The following is a 23,984-nucleotide window of genomic DNA, read 5'->3' as shown; positions in this document are numbered from 1 at the left end:
GTTTGAGCATTCTTTGGCATTGCCTTTCTTTGGGATTGGAATTAAAACTGACCTTTTCCAGTCCTGTGGCCACTGCTGAGTTTTCCAAATTTGCTGGCATATTGAGTGCAGCACTTTCACAGCATCATCTTTCAGGATTTGGAATAGCTCAACTGGAATTCCATCACCTCCACTAGCTTTGTTCATAGTCATGCTTTCTAAGGCCCACTTGACTTCACATTCCAGGATGTCTTAATCCATGTCTTAGCTAGTGTAAATAGTGCTGCTATGAACATAGGGATGCCCGTGTCTTTTCAATTAAGTCTTTTCCTCTTTTCCAGATATATGGCCAGGAGTGGGATGACTGGATCATACAGTAGCTTTAGTTTCAGTTTTTTTTAAGAAAACTCCATACTGTTTTTCATAGTGGCTGCACCAATTTTCATTCCCACCAACAGTGTAGGAAGATTCTCTTTTCTCTACACCCTCTCCAGCATTTATTATGTGGAGACTTTTTGATGATAGCCCTTCACCGGTGTGAGGTGATACCTCATTGTGGTTTTTATTTACATTTCTCTAATAATTAGTGGTATTGGAACATCTCTTCATGTACCTGTTGGCCGTCTGTATGTCTTCTTTGGAGAAAAATCTGTTTAGGTCTTCTGCCCATTTTTTGATTGGGTTGTTTGTTTTTTTGTTATTGCATTGTATGAGCTATTTGTATGTTTAAATTAACTACAGGAGGCTATTTAAATTTTAATTAATTAAAATAACATGAAATTAAAAATTCAATTCCTCAGTTGCACTAGTCACATTCTAAGTTCTCAAGAGCCACAGATGGCCAGTGGATACTGTCTGAGCACAGAGATAGATAGAGCATTTCCACCATCTAGAAAGTCATAGGGCAGTGCAGATCTATAACCTAGTCTGAATCAGCAATATCTCTAGTCTGGGTGACTTGAATAGCCTCTTAATTGAAGTTCTGACTGTTTCTACTACTCTTCTCTTCAAATCCGTTTTCCCTACAGAAACCAGAGTTAACTTTTAATCAGAAATCAAATCTTGTTTCAACCTTAGTGGCTCTTTATTGTACCTTGAACAAAATGCAAACTTCTTACCCTGGCCTATTGCCCCAGACACACTGGTCTCCTTGCTCTTTTCTCCACTCTTCAAGCTCTTCTCAACCTCAGGGGCTTTGCATATGCTGTTCCCTCTACCTGAAAGGCTTTGTATCTGGCTCCTGGCAAGGCTAAATTTCTTCTCACTTTATAGGTCTCAGCTCCATTATTATTTGGAGTGATATCATGTAATATGTCTTTCATATAATAAAACGTATTATATGATATCACATATCAGGACATTTCCTGACCTCTCTGTCTCAAAAAGGTTTTTTCCAGTTATCATCAAGTGACCTTACTTATTTCCTTCATTCATCCACCAGAATACCTCATTATTTTACTAGTAATTAACATGTCTGGAGGGGCCTTCCTGGTGGTAGAGTGGTTAAGAATGTACTTTGCAATGCAAGGGACACCAGTTCGATCTCTGGTCTAGGAAGATCCCAGATGCCAAGGGGCAACCAATCCCATGCACCACAGCTACTAAGCCCACACACATTGCAGTTACTGAAAGCCCACTGGCCTAGAGCCTGTGCTTCGCAACAAGAGAAACCACCTTAATGAGAAGCCCACACACCGCAACAAAGAGTAGCTCCTGCTCACGGTAACTAGAGAAAGCCCACATACTGTAATGAAGACCCAAACAGCCAAATAATGAATAAGTAAATCTAAAAAAAATAAAGAAAAACATGTCTCAGGACTTCCCTGGCGGCCCAGTGATTAAGACTCCATGCTCCCACTGCAGGGATCATGGTTCGATCCATGGTCAGGAAACTAAGATCCCACATGACACACGGTGTGGCCCAAAAAAAAAAATTTAACTTGTCTGTGTACTTCTGTGCTAGGCACTGTACACAGGATTTGGCTATATGCTTTACCTTATTTATTAATTTGCTAGTTTATTATTTTTTTCTTTCTTGTTTTCTCCTTGTGTCCCTTCCTGGCACCCAGTACTATGCCCAACATATAGTGGGCATTAATAATTGTTAAGCCAGGCTTTAGCAATATGTGAATCGTGAACTTCCTGATGTTCAAGCTGGTTTTAGAAAAGGCAGAGGAACCAGAGATCAAATTGCCAACATCCGCTAGATCATGGAAAAAGCAAGAGAGTTCCAGAAAAACATCTATTTCTGCTTTATTGACTATGCCAAAGCCTTTGACTGTGTGGATCACAATAAACTGTAGGAAATTCTGAGAGAGATGGGAATACCAGACCACCTGACCTGCCTCTTGAGAAATCTGTATGCAGGTCAGGAAGCAACAGTTAGAACTGGACATGGAACAACAGACTGGTTCCAAATAGGAAAAGGAGTACATCAAGGCTGTGTATTGTCACCCTGCTTATTTAACTTATATGCAGAGTACATCATGAGAAACACTGGACTGGAAGAAGCACAAGCTGGAATTAAGATTGCCAGGAAAAATATCAATAACCTCAGATATGCAGATGACACCACCCTGATGGCAGAAAGTGAAGAGGAACTAAAAAGCCTCTTGATGAAAGTGAAAGAAGAGAGTGAAAAAGTTGACTTAAACTCAACATTCAGAAAACGAAGATCATGGCATCCAGTCCCATCACTTCATGGCAAGTAGATGGGGAAACAGTGGAAACAGTGGCTGACTTTATTTTTTGGGGCTCCAAAATCACTGCAGATGGTGACTGAAGCCATGAAATTAAAAGATGCTTACTCCTTGGAAGGAAAGTTATGACCAACCTAGATAGCATATTCAAAAGCAGAGACATTACTTTGCCAACAAAGGTCCGTCTAGTCAAGGCTATGGTTTTTCCTGTGGTCATGTATGGATGTGAGAGGTAGACTGTGAAGAAGGCTGAGCGCTGAAGAATTGATGCTTTTGAATTGTGGCGTTGGAGAAGACTCTTGAGAGTCCCTTGGACTGCAAGGAGATCCAACCAGTCCATTCTGAAGGAGATCAGCCCTGAGATTTCTTTGGAAGGAATGATGCTAAAGCTGAAACTCCAGTACTTTGGCCACCTCATGGGAAGAGTTGACTCATTGGAAAAGACTCTGATGCTGGGAAGGATTGGGGGCAGGAGGAGAAGGGGACGACAGAGGATGAGGTGGCTGGATGGCATCACTGACTCGATGGACATGAGTCTGAGTGAACTCCGGGAGTTGGTGATGGACAGGGAGGCCTGGCGTGCTGCAATTCATGGGGTCGCAAAGAGTTGGACACAACTGAGCGACTGAACTGAACTGAATAATTGTTAGACGAATGAATTTATTGGGCAGTTACTATGGGTCAGATATTGTGTTAATAACTGTCTCATTTAATTTGCACTGCAATTCTTCCTTCCTTCCAATTCTGTGAAGTACATATTACTCTCCTCCTTTTATGAGAGGCTGTGTAATTTATCTAGTTCTTTGGAAGAACTAGGATTCTAACCAAGGTCTTGTGATTCCAGAGCTCCCTGGCACTAGAGAGGGTTTAGAAGCCTGAGTACACACCAGCCTACAGCCACCCACAGTTCAGACTAGAAGCAGGGAGATTTAAAAAGACTTATTTCTTGAAGGATTATTTCAGATCAGGTCAGAGATTCTGGGGCATCACTGCTCAACCAGGAGGTAGATTCAGGGCCTGGGTCAAGACTCAAGATGGTGCAGAGTAGGGCAAGCTAAATACTCCAATGTAAGCATCCTCAGTGGGGCTGGAGAACTGGCCTACAGACCCCAGGCAAGACTCGGGGTGTACGGGGTCTGACTGCTGACTCCGGCCACGGCCATGTCTGTCTGCGTGTCTCAGATCAAGGGTGAAACAAGGAAAAAAAGTAAAAATAACGAGCCTTCCTGGCACTTCTCCTCGGGAAACATCACATGTCAGGCCTGTGACATGGAGCGTGTTTGTTAGGCCAGCGGTTCCAAGCTCATTAGCGGGAACGGTGCTGAACAGCAAGCCACCCACGCAGCTCGTTTGGGAGACAAACACAGCGCCGCATCCATCCCTCCCCGGCCTGGGCATGCGCAGTTCCAGCGTTATCAACATCAGCACGTATCTGCACCGAGGCAGGTCTGCTTGGCATCAGGGCTCCGGGGAATGGATTGTGTGTGGGTGTGTCCCAGAGAGGCTGCTCGTAATCCTCATCATTATCATCACTGCCTGAATCTGAGACGGTTCTGTTTTAGTACAGAGTTTCTCAAACTTGAATCATGCCCTAATCAGCGTTAACAACTACGGCCATACCTTTGTACTGTGGATACCAGTTTTTACTTAATACCTCTCTGTGAACTGACTCACTCAGCACAATCATCACTATGTTAGCCTTGTCCTCAGTGCTGTCTGTGAATCATCAATTGGACATACACGTTATGTTTTCCTAATATCTGGAATATTACAAATATACAGCTCTTTGAAAAAGATCAGCTGAGTTCACTTGAAATCATCTTAGTGCAACCAAAATGCAAAACAGTTGGAGTCAAAGGGACACAAGAGACATCCTCAAAGAGTTCCCAGTGGCAAAAACTGGAGCAATTTGAGCAAGAAAAGAAATAACACAGTACCAGATTATAGCCCAGAGTATAAACATCCATGAGTTCATACGGATGTAAATAAATAATGCAACAAATAAATAAGTGGAGAAGGGACAAATCTTCCTAAAGAAAGTTTCCAAATTGTTTATCCCCTCCACGATATGGAGCTTAATCTTCTCTCCCCCTCCTCCACCTGAAAGGGGGCTGCCCTTAGTGACTTGCTTTCAGAGAGTAGAAAGAAAGAAAAAACAAGTAACTTCACAGGAGAGAAGCTTGGTAAACTTTACCTTGGCCAGGCACTCAAGGTGATCAAGTCGTATTAATAGCCTACCCCTGACATGATGCCATGGAAAAGGCCACTTAACCGTGACGATAACCTTCACTGAAACCATGAGAAAAGCATCAGTGAAACCTAAATTGAGGGACACTCTACAAAATAATGAACACCAAAGTACTCCTCAAAACTGTCAAGGTCATGAAAAACAAGGAAAGTCTGAGAAATTGTCCCAGGCTGGGAGAGATTAAGGGGACATGCAGATTAAATGTAATACAGTATTTTGGATGGAACCTTGGAACAGAAAACGGATGTTAGGGGGAAAGCTTAGTGAAATCCAAATAAAATGTAGAGTTCAGTTAATAGGAAGATACCAGAGTTGTGACCAATGCATGTTAAGTCATGTTAATGCATGTTAAGAGTCATGTTAAATGTTAGCAGTATGGGAAACTGGGGGAGGAGTACATGGAAACTCTCTGTGCTATAGGAAATCTCTGTACTCTGTAAATCAAAGATTTACATTTGTTTCCTGTAATTATAAAATTATTTTAGAGTAATTGTATTATTTTTAGTAAGGGGGGTTATGTACACATTAGTGGTTTGGAACATAAATTTTGAAGGAATGCAGATGTAGACCTGTGTATTTGTTGCCTGTGGCTAGTGTAACAAATTACCACAAAACTGATAGCTTGAAACAGCAGAATTGTATTCTGTCATAGTTCTAAAGACCAGAATCTCAACATTAGATTTACTGGGCTGAAATCAAGGTGTTGCGAGGACCATGTTCCCTCCAGACTTGTCCTTGTCTCTTGCAGGCTGTGGCTGCCTGCATTCATTGGCTTGCTGGCTGCATCACTCTGATCTCTGCCTCCAAGGTTTCATTTTCTCCTGCTGTTCTCTATGTGTCTGCCTGCCCCCCTCTCTCTCTGCTTTCCTCTTTTAAGGATATTTGTGATGGCATTTCATGCCCACCTGGATAATCCTGGATGATCTCAACTCAACATCCATAATTTAATTAATCACATCTGTAAAAACCCTCTTCCCAGATAAGTTACTACAGGCTTCAGGGATTAGATCTCTGCATCTTTGGGAGGTCATTATTCAGCCTACTACTGCAGCCTGGCTGTGTGAAATTTAGGACTTCTGTAGTATCAATAAGGTTCCTTTAAAACTGAAAACAACAAAAACTGTGTAACTATTTTTAACATCTTCATTTGGGTTTCACTTGAAGTCATCTTAGTGCAACTAGTGGAACCCAAGCAACACTTTGCAAAACAACTGGTACAACAGTCTAGTCTCAGAAGTCTTAGAGGGACTTCCCTGGTAGTCCAGAGGTTAAGAATCTGCCTTGCAATGCAGAGAATGTGGGTTTGAGCCCTGGTTGGGGAACTAAGAGCCCATATGCCCACAAGCCTTGGAGCAACTAAGCCTGAGTACACATGCTCCAGAGCCCATGTACCACAACAGCAAGAACCCATGTGCTCCAACTAAAACCAGATGCAGCCAAATAAATAAATATGTTTTTAAAAAAGAAGTGAGAATTAAATTCTAAATGGACTCCATACCAACAAACTTGTGACCTTGAGTAAGTCAGCATATTTTTTGAAGGGTATACTCCTCTGTATTTCTATACAAGAGGGATGCTAAGCTTTGCCTAGAGGAATGTTGTCAGAACCCATAGACCATGTAGCAGATGTACAGCAGACATTCAGTCAACCTCCTCTTCATACCCCCTCCACTTTATAGAGTATGTTAGACTATGTTACAGCTTACAAAATATTTTCTATGTACAAAAATGTGTTTAATTGCCCTAAAATTTCACCATTTTATGGTGAGATAAAGCCAAATTTTCCTTCCCGGACTAGACAGATGGAAAAACTGAGACTTAATGTTAATTGACTTAGCCAACATCACCCAGTTAGAAGGCTAGAGACAGCAGGAGTCTGAGAACAGGATGGGCAGGAGTCAGGAGGCAGTGCCCGCTTTAGATGGGGAGAGTTTTGCATTCTGGTCACTTGACTTCTTTTTATGACTTTCATGACTTTTTTGGCCCTTGTAGGCATTTGAGTTTATGACCCATGATGTGATTCTAACTCCTGGCTCACATTGCTGAAATTTGTTCAAAGATCTTTAAACTCGAAGCTCTGAGGCTGTGCCCATAGGGTTCTCCAGCGACAGCTTCCAGTGGCCTCTTGGCCCTGGGCTTCTTTGATCTCACAGGTTTTCCCTTCTCTGAACTCTGTGAGATAGACTCACAGTTTGTTCCCTGGTTTGGCCAGGATCCTGGTTTCGATAGCTCCTTATTCTGAATCCTTGAAGCAGAGATGAAAACAAGAGCCTCATACACAGGGTTGGGTGTTCTTAAGGAGACCATGGAGGCCTTCTGAAGGTGACTCATCTCTGCCCTCCGAGGTCAGAAGGAAGGGACCAGAAGGTGTGCGGAGGGCCCAGGAGCCCATGTCAGGAGTTAGACTTCCCAGGATCCAATCCCGGCTCCCCACACAGCCCCTTGACTCTGGTCAAGTCACCAGCCCTTCTGTACTTGTTTCCCCGTTTGTAATAAGGAAACCTTTATTATTTCCCTCAAAAGAAAATTGTGAGGCTCGAGTGAATTATTGTACACGAAGCTGTTATTACAGCACTTGGTACAAGGTGAGTGTTCGCCCTATTCATTATTAAGCCCAGAATCTTTCCAAGAGCTGTTCTCCCGTTTCCGTACGCGCCCTCTGCCTGGGGAAATCTGATTCCTCCTGAGGGGCAACGCAGGGTTCTGGAGAGGTGGAAGTTCTGGGTCTCTGTCACTGTGTAGCTTGACGTGTGTCATTCCCGGGCTCCCCATCATCCCCCTCTGTACAAGGGGACGACAAAAGCGCGAGCCGCAGCCTCTGCCGCTCTGCGGAGAGCAGCCTGCCCAACCTCGCCGCCCCGCCACTACGCGGCCGGGACCTCCACTCCGCAGGCACGGTGTTGGTGGAGGGGGGTTGAGGGAGGAAACCAGCGACTCCGACCGGGTCCAAAGCTCCATGGCAACGCCCGGAGGCTGTCGGGAGGAGAGAACGAGGCCCCGCCCAGAGCGAAGCCCCGCCCCAACAAGGTTCCGCCCAGAAAAGAGGCCTGGGGCCTCAGTTCTGGGATTCCGCGGCAACTTTGCCCCGGCTCTCTGATTCCATCAGTGCCTAACAGAAGTGCCTCTGACTGGCCGACTGTGTCTGACTGACCACAGACGCCATCACTGTCTCTATCTGGCTGTGTCTAATGAAAACAGATTTCGTGAATGCCTGATGGACCAAGACCGCGTGATCTGTCTGCCTGACCACAGTCGACTGACTGCCTGCCCTACCTGGCTAATGGCAGCTGGGACCCACGGCGCGTGTCTGACTGAGTCGATCTTGCTGTTTCTGACTGACCAGATTCCCTCTGTGCTCGACAAGCTGTATCTGAGTGACCGAGGCCCTGTGTGATTGACTGACCGGTTCACTGATTCCTCTGTGCTGGCGTTTTGACCCCAGCTCAGCTCAGCTGATTCTAACTACACCCGGGCTTGTGCGTCTGCCCGAGGCCCCTGCGCGTCTGCCTGACTGGCTGGCTGACAAGCTGGCTGGTTACCTGACTGCATTGGCCTTACTACAGCCTCTGTGCCTGGTGGGGTCCGCCTGACTGGCCATCTGACAGGTGGGATCAGCCCTCCTGAAGAGTGGACTGAGGGCATCTGCCAGACTGCCGGGCTGAGTTTGCGGCTGGCTGGTTCTGGCTGACTGACTGAATCTAACTGTATCTCAGCGACCCAGTTTTTGTGCTGTTTTGTATTTGGTTGGGTTTTTCTTGGCTGTGCGGCATGCAGGTTCTTAGTTCCCCTACCAGGGATCGAACCCGTGGGCCCTGTAGTGGGAGCACAGAGTCACTGAACCACCAGAGAAATCCCAGGGACTGGGTTTCAGAATGACTGAGTCTGCCTGACTGACCCTCCCTGGCCGCCTCTGCCTGACTCTGCTTTATGAACAGCGTCTGTCTCTGGCTACACCTGACTATCGGCTGCCTCTTCTACATCCCATAATGTCAGTTGAATCAGATTGCTGCCTGAACTGCAGCTGACCAGCTGAGTCTGACTTGGCCTCTGAAATTCTCTCCCTAATGACCTCCTTCACTCCAGCTCCCCAACATATGGCTTCTGAGGTGTTCCTTGGCCAGGGAGCTGGGCCCCAGATGTTTTCAGCTGTAAGTCTGGCCTTGGGGGTTCATAGCAAGGGCTTAGACAGGGAAGAGAACCTAGGATGGGGCCTTCGGGGGATGGAGAGAGAAGGAATGGAGGTCACACAGGGAGCAGCTGGAAGAAATTGCAGGGGTCCTCAAGGTCCCAGGCTCAGGACCTAGTGGTGTAACAGAGTCAGCACCTTGAGGAGACAGGCTGGTGAGTGGGAGCCACAATGCCACGTGGCTTTGTTTCTTCACGTTTGTGGGATGTCTCTGTCAGTGCCTTGCTACTCTGTTCCGCAGACCTCAGGTCTACTTCCACATTCCTGAATTTAAATCTTTTTCATAGTGTGTATGTGTGTGTGTGTACTGGCCACATCAACTGCATGAAATGGAGAAAGAGGCTGTGTACGAGAATAAGGAGAACATAAATACAGGGAGGGAATTTCCTGATGGTCCAGTGGTTAAGACTCCATGCTTCCACTGCAGGGGTCATGGGTTTGATTCCTGGTCAGGGAACTAAGATCTCACATGCCAGAGAATTAGATTCTGGGGAATTAAAAAAAAGTAAGCATGTCAAGTGCATGGGTGTGCTATGAATTATAGCTATTAATAATAATAAATGAGAGCACCGGACTAGCTTATCTCGATCAAGCTCCAGCATTCTGAGATGCTGCCTTTCCATTAATAACAGAGGCCTAGCTGCCTCACTGATTTCATTATAAGCCAAGGGAGGAATGGGAGGAAATAAACAGCTCTGCTCCCAAGGGCTCTGTCTTAGTCAGCTTGGGCTGCTGTAACAAAATACCATAGACTGAGGTTTCAAACAACGCACATTTGTTATTCAAAATTCTGGGAGTTGGAAAGTTCGAGATCAAGGTGCACGTAGATTTGGTTCCTGATGAGGCCCTTTTCCTGGCCTGCGGACAGGTGCTTTCTCACGTGTCCTCACATAGTGATGAGAGAGAGCTCTGCTGTTTTCCTCTTCTTCTTTTTTTTTATTCTATTGTTTGTCCATGCCACATGACATGCAGGATCTTAGTTTCCCGACCAGGGATCAAACCCATGACCCCTGCAGGGGAAGTGCAGAGCCTTAACCACTGGACCACCAGGGAAGTCCAAGAAATTCTTATGGTAGGGCGTAGTAATCTATGCTTTAAAAAAAAAAAATTTATTTTGGCTGTGCTGGATCATCACTAGTTGCGTTGAGCAGGAGCTGCTCTCTAGTTGCGGCGCTCGGGGTTCTCAGTGTGGTGGCTTCTTGTATTGCGACCACAGGCTCTAGGGCCCACGGGCTCAGTAGTTGTGGCACGTGGGCTTAGTTGCCCCGAGTCATGTGGAATCTTCCCTGACCAGGATCGAACCTGTTTCCCTTGCATTGCGAGGTAGATTATTAACCACTGGATCCCCAGTGAAGCCCAGTAGTTTATGTTTTAACAAGCCCTCGCAGTGTTGTTGATGCGTACTAAAGTTTCAGAAACACTAGGGGAATGATTGTGGTAGCTCTGGTGTCAGATTGTCCACATTAGAATTTCAACTCTACTGATTTTGTGCAAGTTATTGAATTTCTAAGCCTCAGTCTTCTTATTTGCATAGTCAGTATAATTACGATCACTTTAAACTCTTGTTGAGAGTATTAGGTCATATAAAGTATTAGGTCATATGAAGCACATAATTTCAGTTCTAGGAATGTGTCCTGTAAACCTAGTCCAGCACATGCTGGATGATGTATGTTCAGGATATGCACTGATTTGTTGTTTGTAATAGAAAAGAAACACCCTCAGTATCTATCCATAGGGGACTGTTTTAATAAATCATGGTCCTAACATACAAAGAATGAGGCAGCTTTTTGTAGACTCCTATGAAAAGATTGCCGGAATTTTCAAGTTAAAAAAACAAAGGACAAATGAACCTATTTGCAGGGCAGGAATAGAGGTGCAGACAGAGAGAACAGACCTGTGGACACAGTTGGGGAAGGAGAGGGTGGGAAGAATTGAAAGAGCATCATTGAAACATATATATTACCGTATGTAAAATAGCTAGCTAGTGGGAAGATGCTGTATAACACAGGGAGTTCAACCTGGTGCTCTGTGACAACCTAGAGGGGTGGGATGGGGTGGGGGGTTGGGAGGGAAGTTCAAGAGGGAGGAGCCATATGTATACTTGTGGCTAATTCACGTTGATGTGTGACAGAAACCAACACAACATTGTAAAGCAATTATCCTCCAATTAAAAATAAGAAATAAATAAAAAGCAAAGTACATAATGGTATGTCTAGCATGCTCCCATGTGTGTACAAAAAAAGACTACACAATCTGTGAAAATGCATAGGTTATCTTTCAAAGCATACTCAGGATACAGTGAGAGAAGGAATGAGTGGCTGGAAAGAGGGAAAGGAGGGAAATTTATTTTTACCTACATATATCTTTTTATGACTTAAAATTTGCAGTATGTACATGCATTTTCTGTTCACAGAAATGAAGTTTTAAAAAAAAGACACTAGTTGGCATAGTGCCTGGCAGCGGTGGTGGTGACAGCCATTCCGAAGCTCTAAGCAGATGAACCAACGCAGAAATGCAGCCCAGGGGTGTCCAGGGTGTGGCCACAACATCTGTTCCTTTCATTTCCTGTAGTCTATGTTGCCCCATTAGAGAATCCTTGCATTTTAGAGATGGAGAGGGCTTTGAGATTCTCTGGCAGAACACTTTCATTTTAAAGATGAAGAAATGAAGCCCCAGAGAGAGGCCATAACCAGCCCAAGCTTTCCCAGAGAACTAAGGCTCACCCTGGGGCCTCTTTCATAACATCTTAAGACTAAGCTTTCAATAATTCTGCTTTTAGAGCCCCATCACCAGTCTGCTTGGAAACTGGAAGGACTCCTCCACATGGCTGTTAAGACTAGCTGTGGTTCAGTTCCTAACCAAACTTTCCAACACCTTCTCCTATGTGAATTCTCTACCCTGGCCAAATAAGTCTGTTCACTGACCCCAGATGCTCCTGCTTTCCAGATACCACAGTCCGTGCTCTCTGTCTGAAATGCACCTCTCTTTCCTATTTGTAGAGATTCTACCTACACACCGAGGCAGAACCACATCTGAATCACACTTCCCCTAGGAAGTCTTCCCGATTACTCAGGCTCATGGATCTCTCTGAACTAAATTAAACATTTCTTGTGAAGTTTCTACTTCTGAAGAGGGGAATAGGATGCTTCTCTGCGTCTTGAACAATGGAACTGAACTAGGAGAGAGCCGGTTCCTCATCCCGACTCTCTGTTTCTGGAGAAAAGTGGGCACACGAACTTGGCCCTTCTTCCTGTCTTGGGGAAGCCCTGGGGGAAGACGCCCCTGAGCCAGCCTGGAGCCAGGAGCCTGTCTGCAGAAACTGTTGGGCCTGTTCCTCCCACTGATGTTTACTTGGCCGGGAGGCCCAGCGTGATGAAACCTGGCCCTGTTGCCGAGCACCTTGGGAGGCCTCGCTCCAGGGTCCCTCTGTGCTCAGACAGTGGCCCTTTGTGGAGCAGAGAAGCAGGACTGAAAGTGGAGCTGCCTCCATTCCCCCCACCCCCGCCCCCATCCCCGGCAGTCATGGACCATCCTGTGCCTGGGTGGCCTCTGTGCAAATCCGCGGCTGGCAGAGTGAGGTAGGTCATCCAGGCAACCAGCTAGACTAGAGGAGTGAGGAAGGGTCCTGCTAGAAGGGCCTGCTGAAACCAGACCTGCTGCGCGTCTGGTCCCTTAGCTGCACAGAGGCTGCTGCTTCTGGAGACTGGTCCCCCTACAGGCCAGAGTGACACTTTGCACCATCCTGTCTGTGTCTGTGTTGCTTTGTCGTTCAGTTGTGCCCTGACTCTGCGACCCCATGGACTGTATCCCACCAGGCTCCTTGTCCATGGGATTTTTCAGTCAAGAATACTGGAGTGGGTTGCCATTTCCTCTTCCAGGGGATCTTCCCAGCCCAGGGATCGAACCCGAGTCTCCTGCATTGGCAGGCGGATTCTTTACTGCTGAGCCATCGGGAAGCCCCTTCTTATCCCACCACTGCCATATATGCCCTAGGATTTACGGCAAGTCCTTCTAATGTGGGTTCTCCCTTCTGCCTCTGTTTCACTGGACCCTACACTCACTCAGAGGTGGGGTTTGGGGGAATGGGGGATGGGAGGGCAGACTGGGAATCCTTAGATGTCATCTGAAACCTGGTGGGTGGAAATCAAGGGGAGGGACGACTGACTACAGGAAGGAGGATTGTGTAGCATAGATGAAAACAAAGGGTATTTCACTGACCTGGGGTCAGGAGGCTCAGGACTCCTGCTGAGCCACTCACTTGCTGGGTGACAGTAGCCAGTTGCTTTCCTTTTCTCTGCCCCTGTTTCTCTAGCTGGCCTCACTTTCCCAGCTGCAAACTTACGGAGGCAGAGTTGATAAATGTCAAGAATTTTTGCGGTTCTGATTTTTCAAAATTCTGTGATCACAGGGAGGAAAAGGAAGAGTGGGGGTGGGTTAGACGTAGGTAGCTGACACAGTGCTCTCTGACTTCACCAGCAGTCACTAAGCAGCCTCTTCTCTGCTTCCACGATCCCTTCCCCTTCTCCTTTCCACCTCACTTTGAGGGCTTCTTCTTTTTTTTTTTCCCCATATGGACCATTTTTAAAGACTTTACTAAATTTGTTACAATATTGCTTCTGTTTTGTTTTGGAGTATTTTTTTTTGGCTGAGAGGCATATGAGATCTTAGCTCCCCAACCAGGGACTGAACCCATATCCCCTGCATTAGACCTCGGGGGAAGTCCTCTTGATGACCTCTTGTGATGAGATCTAGAAGCTGATTGGTATACATTTGTTTTATTCCATGTTTTGCCCCCACAGGGACAGGAAGAGGGGCAGAAAATAAGAGAGGAGGGACTTCCTTGGTGGTCCAGTGGTTAACGCTCCACACTCCCAGTGCAGGGCTCTCCATTCGATCCCTTGTCAGGGAGCTAGATCCCACATGCTGCAGCTAGGAGTTCACATGCCACGACAAAGATTGAAGGTCCCGAGTGCCACAACTAAGACTTGACACAGCCACATAAACAAACACAAACTAAACTTTAAAAAAAGAAAGAGGTAAGGGTGGGATAGACAGAATTGATGAAATAGAGCTCAAGGAGAGAAAAGAGAAAGGAAAAGCGAAGGTGGGGGATGATGAAAGGGGGAAAGTAGAAGCAGGAGGAGGTAAGACTGAAAGAAAAAGGGTGAAATGAGATAGGGGGAAGAAGGTAGGAATGAAAGAGAAAAACAGGAAGAGAGCCGGTGGGAAAAGACCGAAGCTTGGATATATGCCACACGTGGGGATGTCTTGGAGTTTTCCAGGACAAAAACAGTTCAGTTTGTTTGGAGCTAAGAGTGTGTATAGGGAAGACAAAATTAGAACCAGGTTGTAAAAGGTTTTGAATGCCAGGCTAACAGATTTGGACTTTATGTCTACTATTTTCTGCAGCTCAAATCCCCTGTGATAAGCTTGGGTGAGGGCCAGAGAGGCGTTTTCATTCATCCATCCATTTAACAAGGGACAGTGTCTTATCCAATGATGTATCCCCAGAGCATAATACAATATTTGCACAGAAGAGGTAGTCAGGAAATGCCTAGAAAAATTGAACACTTGAACCGAAAGTGGAGTCCTTGGAGGAAGCAGGGGCTGTGACCATCTCACAGAGAGGGTAAGAACGTGTGTGTATGCTTATTCATTCAGAGCAACCCCATAGACTGTAGCCTGCCAGACTCCTCTGTTCAAGGGATTCTCCAGGCAAGAATACTGGAGTGGGTAGCCATTCCTTTCTCCAGGGGATCTTCCCAACCTAGGGATTGAACCCTGTCTCCTGCATTGCAGGTGGATTCTTTACCATCTGAGCCACCAGGGAAGTCCAGGTATAAGAATAACCATAGTTTAAGCTAGAAACTGCTAGGTACCCTAAGAAAGGTCCAGATAAGAGTCATGGGAGATCAGAGGAAAGTGAGACGGCCCTCCCTGTTACTTGCAGCATGAAAGTCCCAGAGAAGATTGTAATGGGGTCATTTTAGGTCACATACCCAACCTTGAATTAATCTTTGTGCCCAGGAAGATAAATCTCATTGGAGGTTACAGAGTTCTGTGTATGAATGAAGAGCAAAGAGTTCTTTAAAGAAAAGGGGGAGATTATTCCCAGAAGAGCGGAAATTAGAACCAGGCATGGCTGCCACAGCCTGCTGTAATGAAAAGAGGTGAGCACGTCGGGAGGAGTAGGGATTTTATTAGGGTAGGGATCTGTACAAGGTTGGTGGGGAGGCTAGGACACCTGAGGCTCCCCATGGGAGGCCCCCATGCCGGGCCTCAGGTAACAAGCTAAGGAGTTGAGACTTACTTGTCTTTTGAGCTGGAAAGGGTCCTTGTTGGAGCTGTGCTCTGGAATATTTAATCAGTCCACTAAGGTATAGAATGGATCAGAGGCTAGAAGACCAGGCAGTGATGGGAAATTATTCCAGCATGTTCTTTGATAAAATCCATATGCAAGATCTGTCACCCACCTCAGTGTGCTTTACATTGTAACTTGGTTTGTTTTTCGTTCTCCTCATTCTAGGTCAGAAAGCTGAAAAGGACAGAGTCACACCTCTGCTAACAGGGGCTGTCCCTTCCTTCTCTCAGTGTGGCAAGCACCTCACTGGGGAAATGGATGTTCCAGAAATTTACAGGGGCAGGTGAACCTTGTAAAGTGCTCACTCTTTGAAGATCTGGGCAGTTTCCAGCCAAACTTCTGGAGAGCGGCAGGATCAGCAGCCCCTGTCACTGGGAACCTGACATAATGATAAGAGTAGCAGCTGTGAGGGATCTTAACAGGTAACTTCAGGCTCCCGCTTTTGAGCAAGCCAGTAGCCCAGAGTCAGCCCTCGCCCTGTCCTAAATATCTCCACAAGGGGACTTCTGTGGTGGTCCAGAAGTTAAGACTACACCATGCAATGCAGGGGATGTGGGTTCAATCCCTGGTCGGGGAAATAAAATCCCACATGCAACTAAATCCACACGCCACACCTGCTGAAGCCCATATCTGAGCTTGCATTTCCTTGTAGGTAAAATGAAGGGAGTAACACCAACCACAGAGAGTCCTTGTGAGGGTTGAATAAGTTAACACTATTGGCAGGGGGCCACACAAGCCACAGGCACCGGGCAAATGTGAATTCTTATTCATCTTTCAGTAACAGAGCTACGAACTGTTAGACCTGGAGGGGTCTTAGAAGGGACTGGTCCAACCCTTTCATTCCATATGGTGAGAGGACTCCTGATAGCTAATCTCTTTCCTGTTGAAGTATTTGCTGATTCTGTCTTCACTAGAAGCAGAGAGCTGATGTCCCTCCTACGTAAATCCAATTTGAGCTCTATATCTGCCCATAAAAGGATATCTTGACTCCTCCATTTTTTCCCCAAGAACACATGCCTATCATTTGCTCTTTGCTCTGCCAAAGGTGTGATCGATTAATGTACCATATTCAAAATGATCACGATTATGTGGGAGGATTGTATTAGCAACACAGCAGGGGAATCCTAAACAAATCCAGCAATACTGGAATAGCTGAAGGAAATTGGTTGTATTTATTCTTGGATAAGCTAAGAGTTAGGAGAAGGCAATGGCACCCCACTCCAGTATTCTTGCCTAGAAAATCCCATGGACGGAGGAGCCTGGTAGGCTGCAGACCATGGGGTCGCTAGGAGTCGGACAGGACTGAGCAACTTCACTTTCACTTTTCACTTTCATGCATTGGAGAAGGGAATGGCAACCCACTCCAGTGTTCTTGCCTGGAGAATCCCAGGGATGGCAGAGCCTGGTGGGCTGCTGTCTATGGGGTCGCACAGAGTCGGACACGACTGAAGCAACTTAGCAGCAGCAGCAGCAGCAAGCTAAGAGTTAAATACAATTACTTGTATTTTTTTTCACTCTGCTTAATATTTTTAGGAATACAAATTGTTATTTTTCTTTTTTGAGGGCTTTAAAAAATAATTTTATTTAATTTATTATTTTTGGCTGTGCTGGGTCTTTGTGGCTCAGGCCTTTCCTCCAGTTGCAGCAAGTGGAGGCCACTCTCCAGTTGGGGTGTGCAGGCTTCTCGTTGCTGTAGCTTCTCTGGTTGTGGAGCATGGGTTCTAGAGCACAGGCTCAATAGCTGTGGTGCTCAGGCTTAGTTGCTCCTTGGCATATGGGAGCTTCCCGGATCAGGGATTGAACCTGTGTCTCCTGCACTGGCAGGCGGATTGTCTACTAGTGGGCCACCAGGGTAGCCCCAAGAGGGCTTTTTTTTTTTTAAATTTTGGCTGTGCTGGGTGTTCCTTGCTTCCTCTAGTTGTGGTGTGTGGGCTTCTTTTGTTGAGGAGGATGGGCTCTAGAGTGCTTGGACCCAGTGGTTGTAGCCTGCTGGCTCAGTAGCCCCACAGCAGCCCCTCAGATGCCCCGACCAGGCATCGAAGGCATCGAAGCTGAGTCCCCTACATTGGAAGGTGGATTCTTAATCACTGAACCACCAAGGAAGTCCCCAAATTGTTATTGTGGCAAAATACTTATAACATGAAGTGTCCTATGTTAACTATTTTGGGGTGTAGAATTCAGTGACATTAGGGACTTTCACAATGTTGTGTGGCCACCACCACCAGTCCCAGAACTTCATCACCCATAAACAATAACTACCTTCCTCCCAGTCCCTGGTAACCTCTAGTCTAGTTTCTGTCTCTATGAACTTGCCTATGCTAGAAACTTCATATAAGTGAAACAGACACTATGTATCCTTTGGTATCTGGCTTCTTTTACTTAGCATAATGTTTTCAGGGTTCATGTTGTGGCATATATCAGAATTTCATTCCTTCTTAAGGCTGAATAATATTCCATTGTATGAAAATTGGAGATATCAAGGGAACATTCCATGCAAGGATGGGCACAATAAAGGACAGAAACAGTAAGGATCTAAAAGAAGCAGAAGAGGTTAAGAAGAGGTGGGAAGAATACACAGAACTATACAAAAAAACAGTCTTAATGACCTGGATAACTACAGAGATCTCATCACTCACTTAGAGCCAGACACCCTGGGATGTGAAGTCAAGAGGGCCTTAGGAAGCATCACTATGAGCAAAGATAGTGAAAGGGACAGAATTCCAGTTGAGCTATTTCAAATCCTAAAATATGATGCTGTTAAAGTGCTGCACTCAATAGTCAGCATATTTGGAAAACTCAGCAGTGGCCACAGGACTGGGAATTGTCAGTTTTCATTTCAATCCCAAAGAAGGGCAATGCCAAAGGATGTTCAAACTACCATACAATTTCACTCATTTCACATGCTAGCAAAGTTATGCTCAAAATCCTTCAAGCTAGGCTTCAGCAATATGTGAACTGAGAACTTACAGATTTACGAGCTGGATTTAAAAAAGGCAGAGGAACCAGAGATCAAATTGCCAATATTCTTTGTTGGATCATGGAGAAAGCAAGGGAGTTCCAGAAAAATATCTACTTCTGCTTCATTAACTAAGCTAAAGCCTTAGACTGTGTAGATCACAACACACTGTGGAAAACTCTTAAATTTAAGAGATGGGAATATCAGACCACCTTAGCTGCCTCCTGAGAAGCCTGTATGCAGGTCAAGAAGCAACAATTAGCACTGGACATGAAACAATGGACTGGTTCTAAATTGGAAAAGGAGTACATCAAGACTGTATGTTGTCACCCTGCTTATTTAATTTCTACGCAGAGTACATCATGCAAAATGCTGGGCCGGATGAAGCACAAGCTGGAATCAAGATTGCCAGGAGAAATATCAATAACCTCAGATATGCAGATAACACCACCCTCATGGCAGAAAGAGAAGAGGAACTAAAGAGACTCTTGATGAAGATGAAAGAGGAAAGTGAAAAAGCTGGCTTAAAATTCAACATTTGAAACACTAAGATCATGGTATCCAGTCCCATTACTTCATGGCAAATAGATGGGGAAGCAATGGAAACAGTGACAGATTTTATTTTCTTGGGTTCCAAAATCACTGTGGACAGTGACTGTAGCCATGAAATTAAAAGACGCTTGCTCCTCGGAAGAAAAGCTATGACAAACCTAGACAGTGTATTAAAAAGCAGACACACACACACACACACACACACACACAGCAGAGACATTACTTTGCAAACAGTGGTCCATATAGTCACAGCTCTGGTTTTTCCATAGCTTTAGTAGTCATGTATGTATGTGAGAGTTGGATTATAAAGAAGGCTGAGTGCCAAAGAATTGATGCTTTTGAACTGTGGTATCGGAGAAGACTCTTGAGAGTCCCTTGGACAGCAAGGAGATTAAACCAGTCAATTCTAAAGGAAATCAACTCTTAATATTCATTGGAAGGACTGATGCTGAAGCTAAAGCTCCAATATTTTGGCCACCTGGTGCGAAGAGCCCACTCATTGGAAAAGACCCTGATGGTGGGAAAGGTTGAAGGCAGGAGGAGAAGGGGACGACAGAAGATGAAATGGCTAGGTAGCATGACTGACTCAATGGACATAAATTTGAGCAAACTCTGGGAGACAGTGTAGGACAGGGAGCCTGGTGTGCTGCAGTCTGTGGAGGCACAAAGAGTCGAACACAACTTAGCAACTGAACAACAGCAAGGAGATTTCACTCTCTGCCTGATAGACTTCAGTTTGGGACACTAGCCTTTCCTGCCTTTGGACTGAGATTACACTGCTGGCTCTCCCGGGTCTCCAGCTTGCTAACTGCAGATCTTGGGACTTCTTGGCCTCCATAACTGAAACAAGGGAAGGGGGCAGAGCACAGCCTTTCTAAGAATGACATAGTCATGCTGCTACTGCTGCTAAGTCGCTTCAGTTGTGTCCAACTCTGTGTGACCCCATAGACTGCAGCCCACCAGGCCCCGCCATCCCTGGGATTCTCGTAGGACATGACAAAAACTGGTTAAAACCAACGAGGTCCAAGATGGCAGAAGATTCAACTTCCAGTAGACCTTGAGCCTCATTATATGCTCACTGTAATATATTAGAATCTAAATGGCACACCCGCCAGTGCCATGACAGCTCCTTACTTGAAACAGTTGGAATAATCCTCTCACTCATCAGTCCATGAAATTACCCATCCAGTAAAAACTAACCACCCCATATTTTGGGGCCTCTCACCTTTTAAGATGGCCTACACTCTGTGGGGTGTGGTGTGTTTCTCTTTAAATAAATCCACTTCTTACCTTTGTCTCTCACTGAATACTTTCTGCCATGAGACATAATGAACTTGAGCTTCATTAAGTCCTGAGACCAGGTATGTGATCTCAATGAAAAGACAATGAGTTCTAGCAGAGTTCGAGTCCTCGCCCATGGGTTCAAATCCTGACTGAGTTGCACAGTTTTGTAACCACATGAGTTAATTCCTTATAATAAATCTATCTCTCTATTGATATGCATGCTAAGTTGCTTCAGTTGTGTCTGACTCTTTGCAATCCTCTGGACTGTAGCCTGCCAGGCACCTCTGTTCATGGGATTCTCCAGGCAAGAATACTGGAGTGGGTTGCCATTTCCTCCTCCAGGGGATCTTCCTGACCCAGGGATGGAACCCCAGTCTCTTACATCTCCTGCATTGGCAGGTGGGTTCTTTACCACTAGCTCCACCTGGGAAGCCCAATATAGTCTATATATCCTATTAGTTGTTTCTGTGGAGAACTCAGAGTAATACGATTTGTGATTTTTATGTCTTGTTTAAGAAATTCTCTTCTATCCTGAAGTCCTAAATATAATCTCCTTTAGTTACTTCTAAAGATTTTAAGGTTTTGCGTTTCAAATTTAGGTCCTTAATCTAAGAGAATGTTATTATTGTGTGTGCTCCAAGGTAGAAGTTCAATTTTATTTTTTTCCAAATGAATAACTGATTGTTCAGATCATTTTAAAAGTAATCCATCTGTGTTAATTTCCCAGGGCTGTCATAACAAATTACCATAAATTGGGTGGCTTAAAACAACAGAAAATTTATTCTCTCACAGTTCAAGAGGCCAGGAGTCCAAAGTCAAGGTATGGGCAGAATTGGTTTCTTCTGGAAGCTCTGAGGGAGAAAACATCCTATGCCTTTCTCCTGGTTTCGGGTGGTTCAGGATCCTTACCATAAGGATTTGCTTGTAGACACATCACACTAGTCTCTGCCTTGGCCTTCACATCTCCTTCTTCTCTTTGTTTCTGTGTGTCTTCTTTTCTCACATAGACACCAGTCACTGGATTTAGGGCACCCTCTAAATCCAAGTGTGCTCACCTTGAGACCCTTGACTAATTACATCTGGAAAGATCCGGTTGTCTAAGGTCATATGCTGAGGTTCCAGGTAGAAATGAATTTGGAGGAGATACTACTCCACCTGTGACACCATCCTTTACTATTCTTTTGCAAATGTCATCTCTATTATACAGCAAATGTCCATATAAGTGTGGGTAGAACAGTCATCTTATCATGCAAACTTCTGATGAAATGGTTATACATGTCACAAGATCATCTTATTAATCCTCACAACAGTTCTATGAGGTAAGTACTATGAAAATCACATTATTGTTGTGATAACAAACAACACCAAATCTCATTGTCTTTTAACAAAAAATTTTTCTCGCTCAGATTACACATCAGCAGCTGTGGGGCAGCTGTGGGTTGGCTGAGGCTCTGCTCTCTGTGTTGAAGGCTGTAGGCACAGGTGATGCCATTCCAGTGGCAGAGATAAAAGAGTTTGATTTTAGATTAAAACATGCTATAGTTCTTCAGGTTTCTGCTTAGGACTGGCCTATAGTCTCTCCAACTCAAATTCCATTGGCCAAAAGGAGTCATGTGATCAAGTCTGACCTCGGCCTGGGGAAGTGTACTCCTTCCTTTGGAGTCACATGGCAACTGGCTAGAATGTGTAATCTTACTGGGAAGTGGGAGAGCAAATAATCTGAGACAATGATATCTCTCCCACAGGGGTTAAGTAACTTGCCCAAGGTCAAAGAGCTGAGAAGGGACAGAGCCAGGATTCAAACTCGGACAGTCTTTCTCCACAGCCATAGTGCACTCCATACCTCCATGTCTGCTAGATGGTGTGCAGATCCATCTAAGCTTTAGGCCTTCTGCATGTGCCTTCCTGTACCCTGGAGTGTCCTTCTTCCTCTGCATGTTCAATTCACCCTTTCAGATCCACTCTGATACCTCCTTTGTGAACTTCTCTCCTTGGAATTGTCACGCGAGTGTATGTTCCTCGGTTCTTTGTCTCGTCACAACAAAGATTTGGAGCAACGGACATTAAAGCCCTCGGTGCGTCACAGCTCTCAGGTCTTGGCCAAACCGTGTTACAGCTCTTAGGCAAATCAGTGTTACAGCTCTATTTTATTTAGAAGATAGCAAGAGGGAGTGAGGCAGAGAGAGAGGCAGAGAGAGAGGCAGAGAGAGAGAGAGAAAAGAGCGCACGCATGCACGCGGGAGAGAGAGTCTGAGAGAAAGCGCTTTGGCTCCTCCTTTTATATGTGTTTTCCTCCACCTGGGCCTGCCCTATGCAAATTGGGCTTAGCCAGGAGTGTTGTTTGTTCTGCCTGAAGTTTTGTCTTTTAGCCACCGCCATATTGGACTCCTTTTCCCTATTCTACCTACCTAACATTCCCCCCTCAAGAGATGGGAGGCCCAATTCTTTGGGAATGGGGCGTCGAGGTCTTTCTGGCTACTTCCTGCTGAACTGGGGCGGCGAGGGGTATTGGGCCTCCCCCTCTTGCTAGTCTCAATCCTCAGAGTCCTTATAGTGGTGTCCAAAGGTGTGTGATATTTTCCATGGTCAGCTGTAGTTTTATATCTTTGTTGAACTGGCACTGCATGTTGTAGCTGGTTGACCTGGGCAGAGACAAAACAGGTTAGACAATTGACAGTACATAGAATAATCATAAGCATCATCAATATAGCATAACAAGGACTAGTAGGGACATTGGTATATTTTAAATTCACATGTCACTGAGTGTATGTTCCTCGGTTCTTTGTCTCGTCACAACAAAGATTTGGAGCAACGGACATTAAAGCCCTCGGCGCATCACAGCTCTTGGGTCTTGGACAAACCGTGTTACAGCTCTTAGGCAAATCAGTGTTACAGCTCCATTTTATTTAGAAGATAGCAGGAGAGTGAGAGAGAGAGAGAGAAAGAGAGAGAGAAAAGACCGCATGCATGCACGCGGGAGAGAGAGTCCGTGAGAAAGCGCTTTGGCTCCTCCTTTTATATGTTTTTTCCTCCACCTGGGCCTGCCCTATGCAAATTGGGCTTACCCAGGAGTGCTGTTTGTTCTGGTTCTGCCTGAAGTCTTCACTCTGGTCCTCGGACCTTCCTTGTCTTTTAGCCACCGACATTTTGGACTCCTTTTCCCTATTCTACCTACCTAACAGAATTAATCACCATGTGCCCCCATCACTTTTTTTTTTTTTTAATTTTGGCTGTGCTGGGTTTTTGTTCTAGCACATTAGCTTTCTCTAGTGTGACCTTTAGGAGGTTTTTTAGCTGTGGTTAGTGGGCAGATGGTGACTGCAGCTATGAAATTAAAAGATGCTTGCTCCTTGGAAGAAAAGCTATGACCAACCTAGACATCATATTAAAAAGCAGAGACATTACTTTGCCAACAAAGGTCCACCTAGTCAAAGCTATGGTTTTTCCAGTAGTCATGTATGGATATGGACTATATCATGTATGGACTATACATATATCATGTATAGTCATGTATGGACTATAAAGAAAGCTGAGTGCTGAAGAATTGATGCTTTTGAGCTGTGGTGTTGGAGAAGACTCTTGAGAGTCCCTTGGATCGCAAGGAGATCCAACCAGTCCATCCTAAAGGAAATCAGTCCTGAATATTCATTGGAAGAACTGATGCTGAAGCCGAAACTCCAATACTTTGGCCACCTGATGTGAAGAACTGACTCACTGGA

At 45.3% G+C, this 23,984-nt stretch overlaps 1 protein-coding gene across 3 annotated transcripts in view; it reads left to right on the top strand.

The window, feature by feature from the left end:
* EPB41L1 (erythrocyte membrane protein band 4.1-like 1) overlaps window positions 1-23,984 on the top strand; it is a 173,728-nt gene that overhangs the window by 6,652 nt on the left and 143,092 nt on the right. Inside the window, exon 2 of one of the 3 annotated variants that reach the window (XM_010829224.1) lies at window positions 15,639-15,895. The exons of the other annotated variants lie outside the window; for them this stretch is intronic. The gene's annotated coding sequence lies outside the window, so the exon portion shown is untranslated. The remainder of the gene's footprint in view (window positions 1-15,638; window positions 15,896-23,984) is intronic. 3 annotated transcript variants of the gene reach the window in all.

The sequence above is a fragment of the Bison bison genome, unplaced genomic scaffold (genome assembly GCF_000754665.1).
Source record: "Bison bison bison isolate TAMUID 2011002044 unplaced genomic scaffold, Bison_UMD1.0 scf7180017864500, whole genome shotgun sequence".
NCBI classification, from domain to species: Eukaryota; Metazoa; Chordata; class Mammalia; order Artiodactyla; family Bovidae; genus Bison; species Bison bison.
The sequence above is the reverse complement of the archived record's forward strand: the minus strand, read 5'-3'. Positions and strand labels throughout refer to the sequence as shown.